An 8,360-nucleotide genomic window follows, 5' to 3' on the forward strand; every position below is an offset into this window, starting at 1 on the left:
AAAAAAAAAAAAATCTTTAGAGATTCTAAACCTAGTACCTAGGTCACCTGACTTCTCCTGGTCCTGTCACCACCGAGGCTATAGTAGGTTCTCTTAACTGACTTTTCAGTCATCCGGCACAAATGGTTAATTCTTCCCTAATATCCTGAAGTGATCAAAGAACTATATTCTAAACTCAGCCACATATAGCAATGCCTTACAAGTGAGAAATCAGGTCTTGGGACATTGAACATGTTCTTTGATGAGTCCCCTGCTTATACTTAGATTGAAAGGCCCACTTACCTTATAAACATTGTGTTCATCATTAGGGAAAGTGTTCCCTGAAGTGTATTAAGCTACTCTGGGGTGAGAGGGGAGACATTAGAATTTAAACGTGGAAATGAATGTAAAAGGCACATCATAAACTTCACAGATCCAGCATCAGGTACTAAAAAGAAGTCTTTATTAAGATATTAAATGAGAATTCAATTGAGAAAGTGGGACTGTCACAGTGGGGATTGTTCTGGTTTCCTAACAGCAACAGCTACCCCTTTTCAAATGTAAATAGAGGGTGTTTTTCGTAGTCCATAAAAGTTACAAGGAATAATGAAGACTGGAAGAAATGTCATAAAAGCAAACAGAAGAAAGAACAGAGGTGGGTAATTCAGCTACAACATCCTTGAAGACAAGCCAAAAATCTTTATCTACCCAGGGAGCTACAGAAGGGAATGTGAAATCTCTTATCACAGAAAGGAATGCTTCTTTTCCTGTGGAGATGGCATCAAGCCAGAGGAGCCATCCAGAAGAGGCAAAGAATAGAGTTGACTACAAGGAGGCCTCAGCGAAAGCAGTAGAACTAAAGGGAACAATTGCTTGCTGTTCTGCAATAGCCTCCTAGGGCCAGACAGTGCAGGACACAGGCTGGGCACCTGAAGGTCCCTGAGGATTCCACAGGAGACACCCCCCAGGAAATACAAGAAAGGCTGACGCCTAGGTGGTGACTCAGACAGCATAAGGAGGCCCAACCCCTTAACATTCCAGTAATTTGCTCACTGTTCACACATAGCCCAGGTCTAAACCAGAGGAAATGTTCTTCTCATAATATCAGTTTGCATGCTCTACTGTTAACCTGGTGTTAGAATGAGACAAATGAAGTGGACTCTCAGTATTATTTCTTTAAAATGCTTCTCTAAGCTGGCAACCATCAATTGATGGTTAAGCCAATTGATTTAAGTTAGAAAGGTCAGGGATTGAATGACCATTCACCTAATTCCCAGAATTGTACACATTTCTTAACTTTTGGGACTTTCTTTGCTCATCTACTAAATCATACAGCAGTGCCTTTTCTATGGGGTTGTGTGCAGATATGCCTGACAGTACATTTGGTGTAATGTTGACATGGATGCAGCAAATGTACTTGTTTAGGAGGAGAGAATATTCTCAACTCAATCCACTGCCTCCCTACTTCCACTTCTATCACACTCTCAGGAACTCTGTGACACTTTCTTGGGCCCTTGAAGCTGCAAAAGATTCACCCTATACCTTAAGGAACAACATCTGTGTGACCCAGGGCAGAAAGGCGTTTGGACGTTTGGCTCTCACATTTCAAGAACTGTGACTTCTAAGAAAAGTTTTGTAAGACTAAAACTTAAGTGTTATCAATTTGTCTGTATCCTAAGTTAAAGTTCTAAGACTGAAATGGAAAGTTTGGGAGAAGATGGTTGCAGATTAAAACGAGATTTCTGGAGTTGGCTAACATCCTAACAGCATCAGACTAAAGCGTTCACCAACAGGGAACTGCCCAGTGTCCATATGTATTTTCTTGTCCAGTCCTTTAATACCTGCGTACCACCTGATTTCAGTGGCTGAAGAAACTTTCTTTTTATCATCTTGCAAGGATTATTCAATCACAATAGCCATCGGGTTACTCAGTGTTCACGCAATGACCCATCTTAAAGTGATCGCTATTAGTTCTCTAACACTTCACTTACTTAGATCCATCTGTACAATTTCCCTTTAGTGACCAGAAAACACTTCTTGGCTCAGGCAACTTAGATAGGCCACAGTAGTTCAAATAGAACATGTTCACCTTTATCAAAGGTGTTACTTGGTACAATGAGGTAGAACTTTCCAATGAGCTACAAAAATATGGCATATCTGTAGCTTCTATATTATTGTTAATACCTATTGTTATTGTAACTTGTATCCATGAATTACCCAGGCAAATTGTCATTGTCCACTATCATTAATTTAATTTTAAGTAAAGCAAGGGCTAGGACTATAGATCAATAGAGTGGTATCCAAACAATTATGAGGATCTGAGTTGGAATACCCAATAAGCATGTGAAAAACTAGGGATGGCAGAATCCCATCACTGGAGATAACGAGCCAGGGAAACTCTCTGGAACTGGATGGTGAGGCAGCCTAGCCAGATTGTTGAGGTCCAAGTTCACAAAGAGAGCAAATTGAAAACTGTAAAATGGAACAGCAAAAGAAAGACACTCGACATCAACCCCTGCCCTAAGTGCACACACACACACACACACACACACACACACACACACACACACATGCATCTGCATCTACTTATATATGCACACACTAACACAAACATGTCTATATGGACACACACACAAAGAAGTAAAATAGGTGTTCCATATTCTATTAGTGCAGGGTGCTCACAGTAGCTTAAACAACATTGTTATTCCTCCTGAATGCTGGAACCACACAGCTGGAAATGAAAAACTCCACTTCCAGAGGATCGAGTAAGCAAAATCGGCCCTAGGCCAGCCCTGAAATGTCAGCAATCCTTCAAGGAATCCTAAAGGTGGCTGATACTACTCTACTTGGCAAGGTTCCTACCAGTGGATCTTCATAGAGCAAAGTAGCTGCAGAGTTACCTGTAAAGTGCGAAAGTGAATCTATTATTCCTACATAAACCAACTTCTGTTTATATCATTTGCCTTTGTTTTTCTGTTTTTCTATTATTGAAAATGGATTTTTTTTTTCATACAATACATTCTGAATTCAGTTTCCCTTCCACCAACTCTTTTGAGATCCTTCCCACTACCTGGTCTCAACCAAATCCACACCCTTTTTCCCCCTCATTTGAAAAAAAAATACATATATCTAAAGAAAAACAAATAAAATAAAACAAACAAGCAGAAAACAATAGAATAGCAGAAAAGAAACAGAAGATAAAGAGCCAAAGAAAAAGCACAAGGAGCACATAGTGACGGGGACATGCGCAGTTTCGCACACAGTAACCCTGTGAAGTAACATAGTTACGGGGACATGCGCAGTTTCGCACACAGTAACCCTGTGAAGTAACATAGTTACGGGGACATGCGCAGTTTCACACACAGTAACCCTGTGAAGTAACATAGTTACGGGGACATGCGCAGTTTCACACACAGTAACCCTGTGAAGTAACATAGTTACGGGGACATGCACAGTTTTACACACAGTAACCCTATGAAACACAAACTGGGACCCATCATATATACACAGAGGACTGTAGGATGAAAAAGAAAGTCCTGAGAAAATCCTTTGTGTTGGCCATCTACTGCTGGATATGGGGCCTACCCTTAAGAGCGGTTTGTATCCCCAGTGAGGCTCCATTGGAGATGACTAATTTTTCATTTGTGAGTGGTTATCAATTGGAGATAGCGTCTGGCTTAGGGATGGGAGCTGATGTCCACTTCTCTCATAACTGCAAACCCATGTGGCTTAGACCCATGCGGATGCTGCTATAGTCCCTGTGTGAGTTCATGTGTATGGCAGTTCTCCCATGTTCCTTGCTGGCCTCCATTCCCACTGGACCTTATACTTCTCCTGCCTCCTCTTCTGCAGAACTCAGCAAACACTGAGAGGAGAGATTTAATGAAAAAACTCCATTTAGTACTGCATCTTCCAAGGTTTCTCACCTTCTGCACACTGTCTAGCATAACAGAAAACAGGAAAGTAAAGGACAACCCAGTAATTTTCTATAGAGATATGGAAAATAACTTTCAAACTTTTAAACTTATGCCTGAGAGTTTAGCAGTATGTAATGTTACCTCGATTTGCTACACCTGAAACTTTGGACATGTTTCCAAGCCAGAAAGAGGAGACAGATGTCAATGGAAGAAAGCAGGGGCTATGATAAAAGTTTCCATGTATAGATATGCTAGCAGAGTAACACTGGCTAAAAAACGCATTGTTTGCGGCAATTTAGAAGATAATTTTGTCAGTAAAAAATAAAGAGCTTGTCATAGCAGCTTACGGGAGCCTGAATGTGATCTCCAGCCCCTATGTAAAAAGACAGACATGGTGGCACACATATTACATTCCAGTTCTAGATCCCTAGAGGTTCTTGATTAGCCAGCCAACCCAACTGGCAAGCTGCAGGTTCAAGTGAGAGATTCTATCCAAAAATAGAAATTTCCAGAGGGGAAAGAATACTGAAGAGAGATTTGCTATAGACTATTGCTCTGAACCAGGAAGCTTCTTAATGACTAGCTTTCATAGTACTAGAAAGTTCTATGCAGGCTTCTGGTAGGGAAGTTATCAACAGTCTTATCAGCTTTAGACCCCATGAACTATAATAAGGATTTATGTGACACGTTATGATTATGGGTGCACTATTGGCACAAATATTATAGAGATAACCAACTACTTCCTGATTGGATTCAAGACCTTCTCCACAGAAGAAAATGCATGTCTGGTACTGTAAATCCGCTCAAGATCATTGTAGGAGAGCTTATAGACCTCCTGGAGGTCTATATTAATATCTACTATTAATCTACAAAAGGACATAGTATCAAACTGCCTACTAAATGGATGTCTATATAATCCTAGACAAATATAGCTTTCAGTCAACATCAGGGGAGTTTCACTGGGCAGTGGACATTAGGTAAGGCAGAATTTCACAACTGGTCAAAGTATGGAGAATAAATATCAGTATAGTGCTCAGCCACAAATGAAGAATCTAAGTCACACCCCAGCCCCAAAGCTCAGGATCATTGAAGCGATGGAAAGGCTATAATAATTTGTGGTCTTGGGAGTACTAGAGAGACGCAGAATGTTCTGGACACTACAGGACTGTAGTACTCATGAACTCACAGCAACTGTGGTTACCTAAACACGATCAAGTCAGTCAAAATTTTATCACGAAGTGGGAGGGGGGGTCCACCATCCTTCACCACAGACTGAAGAGCTATGGACAGTGGATGGCTTCTGAGAGAAGGAGATTGCGCTTTCCTTAACAGAATGCCTCCTGATATTTTGACTACATTCCAGTGGATAGCCCCACACCAAGGGGTATATGACCAGTACAAATTGGACTCAAGGAGCTATTAAAAGGGGGAGCATAATGTTGATAGGGAAGTAAGGAAGTAGGAGTGTGTCTGGATAGAGTTAAGAGAAAAAGTGGGAGTGGATATGAGCAAAATGAAATATATGAAATGCTCAAAAAATATTTTAAACCAATTAAAAGGAGTTTTGAAATGTCTTTGTGACTACCAACTATCCTGGAAGTTTGGCTTGCCTTCTCGTTTTCTTCACTTGATGGTACATTATAAAAACAGACCATGGGATAAATTATGGGGCATCCCATGCCTGAAGACTCTTTAACTGAGCTCTATTATTGGTAATACTACTATAGAACAGGGGCTATTACTTCTCTTCTAACAAGCTGTATTTTGAAGCATTTTACCCTTCCTTTTCCTTACCTCTTGCAATGCCACATCACTATATAATCTCCCTCTTTCTCATTACATTTCACTTTTAAGGATGATAAAAGAAATTTGAGTTATAGCTTAAAGAAAGCAAGAATGCTAAATAGCAAGATAACACGATTATCTCATGAGCAGGAACCAGATCTTTCTTGTTCACTGCCAAATCCTTAGTGCCAAGACAAGTATCATGGGTGAGCTCTTTTCATTCATTTCATTAGTCTACAAATATTTACTAACTGCCAACTCTATGCAAGATTTGTACATTTCAGAGGCAAACTAAGGAAATCCCCATCCTCTTTGAATTTACATTCTGAAAGAGTGGCACAAACAACAAAGAAATGATGTGGTTAAATTGCCTTCTGTCCAAGCATGAGGACCTGAGTTCAGATCCCTACAGCCCATGTAAAACTCAGACATAAACGTGCACATGCCATAACTCCAGCATTTGGTGCCAGACAAAAAGTGGGCCCCAGGGACTCAGTGGCCAGCCAGTCTAGTCAAAATGATGATCTTCAAGTTCAATATGAACCTTAAGAAATAAGACACGAAGCAATGAAGGAAAGTCAGACATCATAATGTCAACCTCTGGCCTCCCCATGTGCCTTCATGGGTAAGCATATCCACACATATATGTGATAAGTACAAGTTGGATGAGGAGATGGCCCTGTGGGTAAAGTGCTTGTGACAAACAAGGAAAAAAAACAGAGTACATAATGTTAATTGCTGAGAAATACACTAGAAGAAAATGAGAATGAAGAGCGTCACAGGGTATTCTAGGAAAAGGGGACATTAAGCTGTAATGTTGAGGTGCATGGTTTAAGGCTGTCAACGTGACATTTAATCAAAGACCCGACAAAGTAGGTGAATGAGACACAAAGTCCTCTAGAGTTTAACTAGACTTTAAGCACCTGGGATGGAGCAGAATGGAAGAAGGACTCTGTAATCTATCTATTAAAGAATAGTAACATCCTTCAATTTCAGCATTCAGGACACAGAAGCAGGCAGATCTCTGACTTTGGGACAAGCCTGTTCTACAGAACAAGTTCTAAGACAGACAGACCTACACAGATAAACCTTGCCTCAGGAAAAAAAAAGAATAGTAATAAATCCACTATTATTGGAACAAAATTTATGACATGTGACATACAACAAAATATAATAAGGAAAATAGTAGAAGGCTTCAGGGAAACAATGCTATACAGCATCCTGTGAATTCCATAAGGACTATTTTTAGTTAAGTCCTATATGGAGATCATATTTTGTTGAAAGTGAATAAAAGAAGGTTTGACTTGACTTCTATTTTAGAATAACCACTTCAAGTTCTATGCTTGGGGATACTATAAACCCGCTACTAGAAACAGGTTAAGGCAGGAGTCATCTGACAAACGAAGAGTCTGATAAAACAACACAGCTACAGCGTGTCACGTTGATAGACTGGATCAATAGAGTATGAGAGTAGTGGAAGTTGTCTGACTCATACTTAGTTCAGAGACAGCTGATGGAATCTATGGATATATTTTAAAATGAATGTAAGAGAAAGAGAGGCATCAAGTATACATGAAATATCATCCTGAACAGAAAAATGGAGTTGCCATTTACTGATGTAAGGAGATCAGGGAAGAGGCAGGCTTTGGAAACAGAAATGAGGATCTCTAGCTTTGTCTGAGTCGTGATAGATCTCTGATTTGAGTTGTTTCATACACACCCAAATATTTCAACTAGACACTAAGATACAAACATCTGTTATTGAGAGGAGAAGTCTGAGTTAGAAGTATGTACTCTTGTCAGTATGTACTACATTTAAACTTCCAATAGTCAATTGGAAAACAATTGTAAGAACAGAAAAACACTAAGTACTGAACTGAGAGCTGAACACTAAAATTTAAGATTCTGTATATAAAGAAATAATCAGCAAACTGAGATTGAAAAGCAATAATTAGTCAGAAAAGAAAACCAAATAATATAATTAATTTTTATTGAATTATTTTATTTAATTGAAGTAATCCAGTAATTAATTTTTATTGTAAACAAAAAGTGAATAAAAAAATGAACAGAACTGTGGGTTCTAGAGAAAAAATCTTGGCCATCTTTGTGGGCTTACTAACATGCAGTCTTAAATGCATTCATATAAATATGAACACAAATGTCCTAAGATTAACATCACAGGCCCATACCTACTCTAGACCTCAGTTTCCATTCAAGCTACAATGAACCACTGAGTAAAAGCAAGTGTGAGGGCCCGACGATGAAACTTCTCATTTCGGCTGTAGTAAAAGCTGTACAACTTTGGCTAAATTAATTGCCAATTAATTGTTGTTAGAATAGCAACAGTGTCTACTTCTGAGGACTCTCAAGAAAATTAAATGTCAAGACACATAAACCAAGCTCCCTGAATAGTTAGTTTCTGGCACTCATGAAATACCCTAATAGCTATTATTTTTATTACTATTTGGTACACGATGGACAGCACCAATACCTAAATATGTTTTAAGCCCAGGAGCCCCTAAGAAAAAAAGGATAAGCTGGAAAACAAGGTTATTTGAAACCTTTCAATGGAGCTCAAAATTGTCTCAGTGGTATGCATGTTTATTTTACCCTTTAACAAATGTCATACATGAAGCCTCCTTGCCGCTGCAGTGTTTCTCTTTGCATTGTGTGTGTAAA

This window comes from Mastomys coucha, unplaced genomic scaffold, assembly GCF_008632895.1.
Source record: "Mastomys coucha isolate ucsf_1 unplaced genomic scaffold, UCSF_Mcou_1 pScaffold15, whole genome shotgun sequence".
NCBI lineage: Eukaryota > Metazoa > Chordata > Mammalia > Rodentia > Muridae > Mastomys > Mastomys coucha.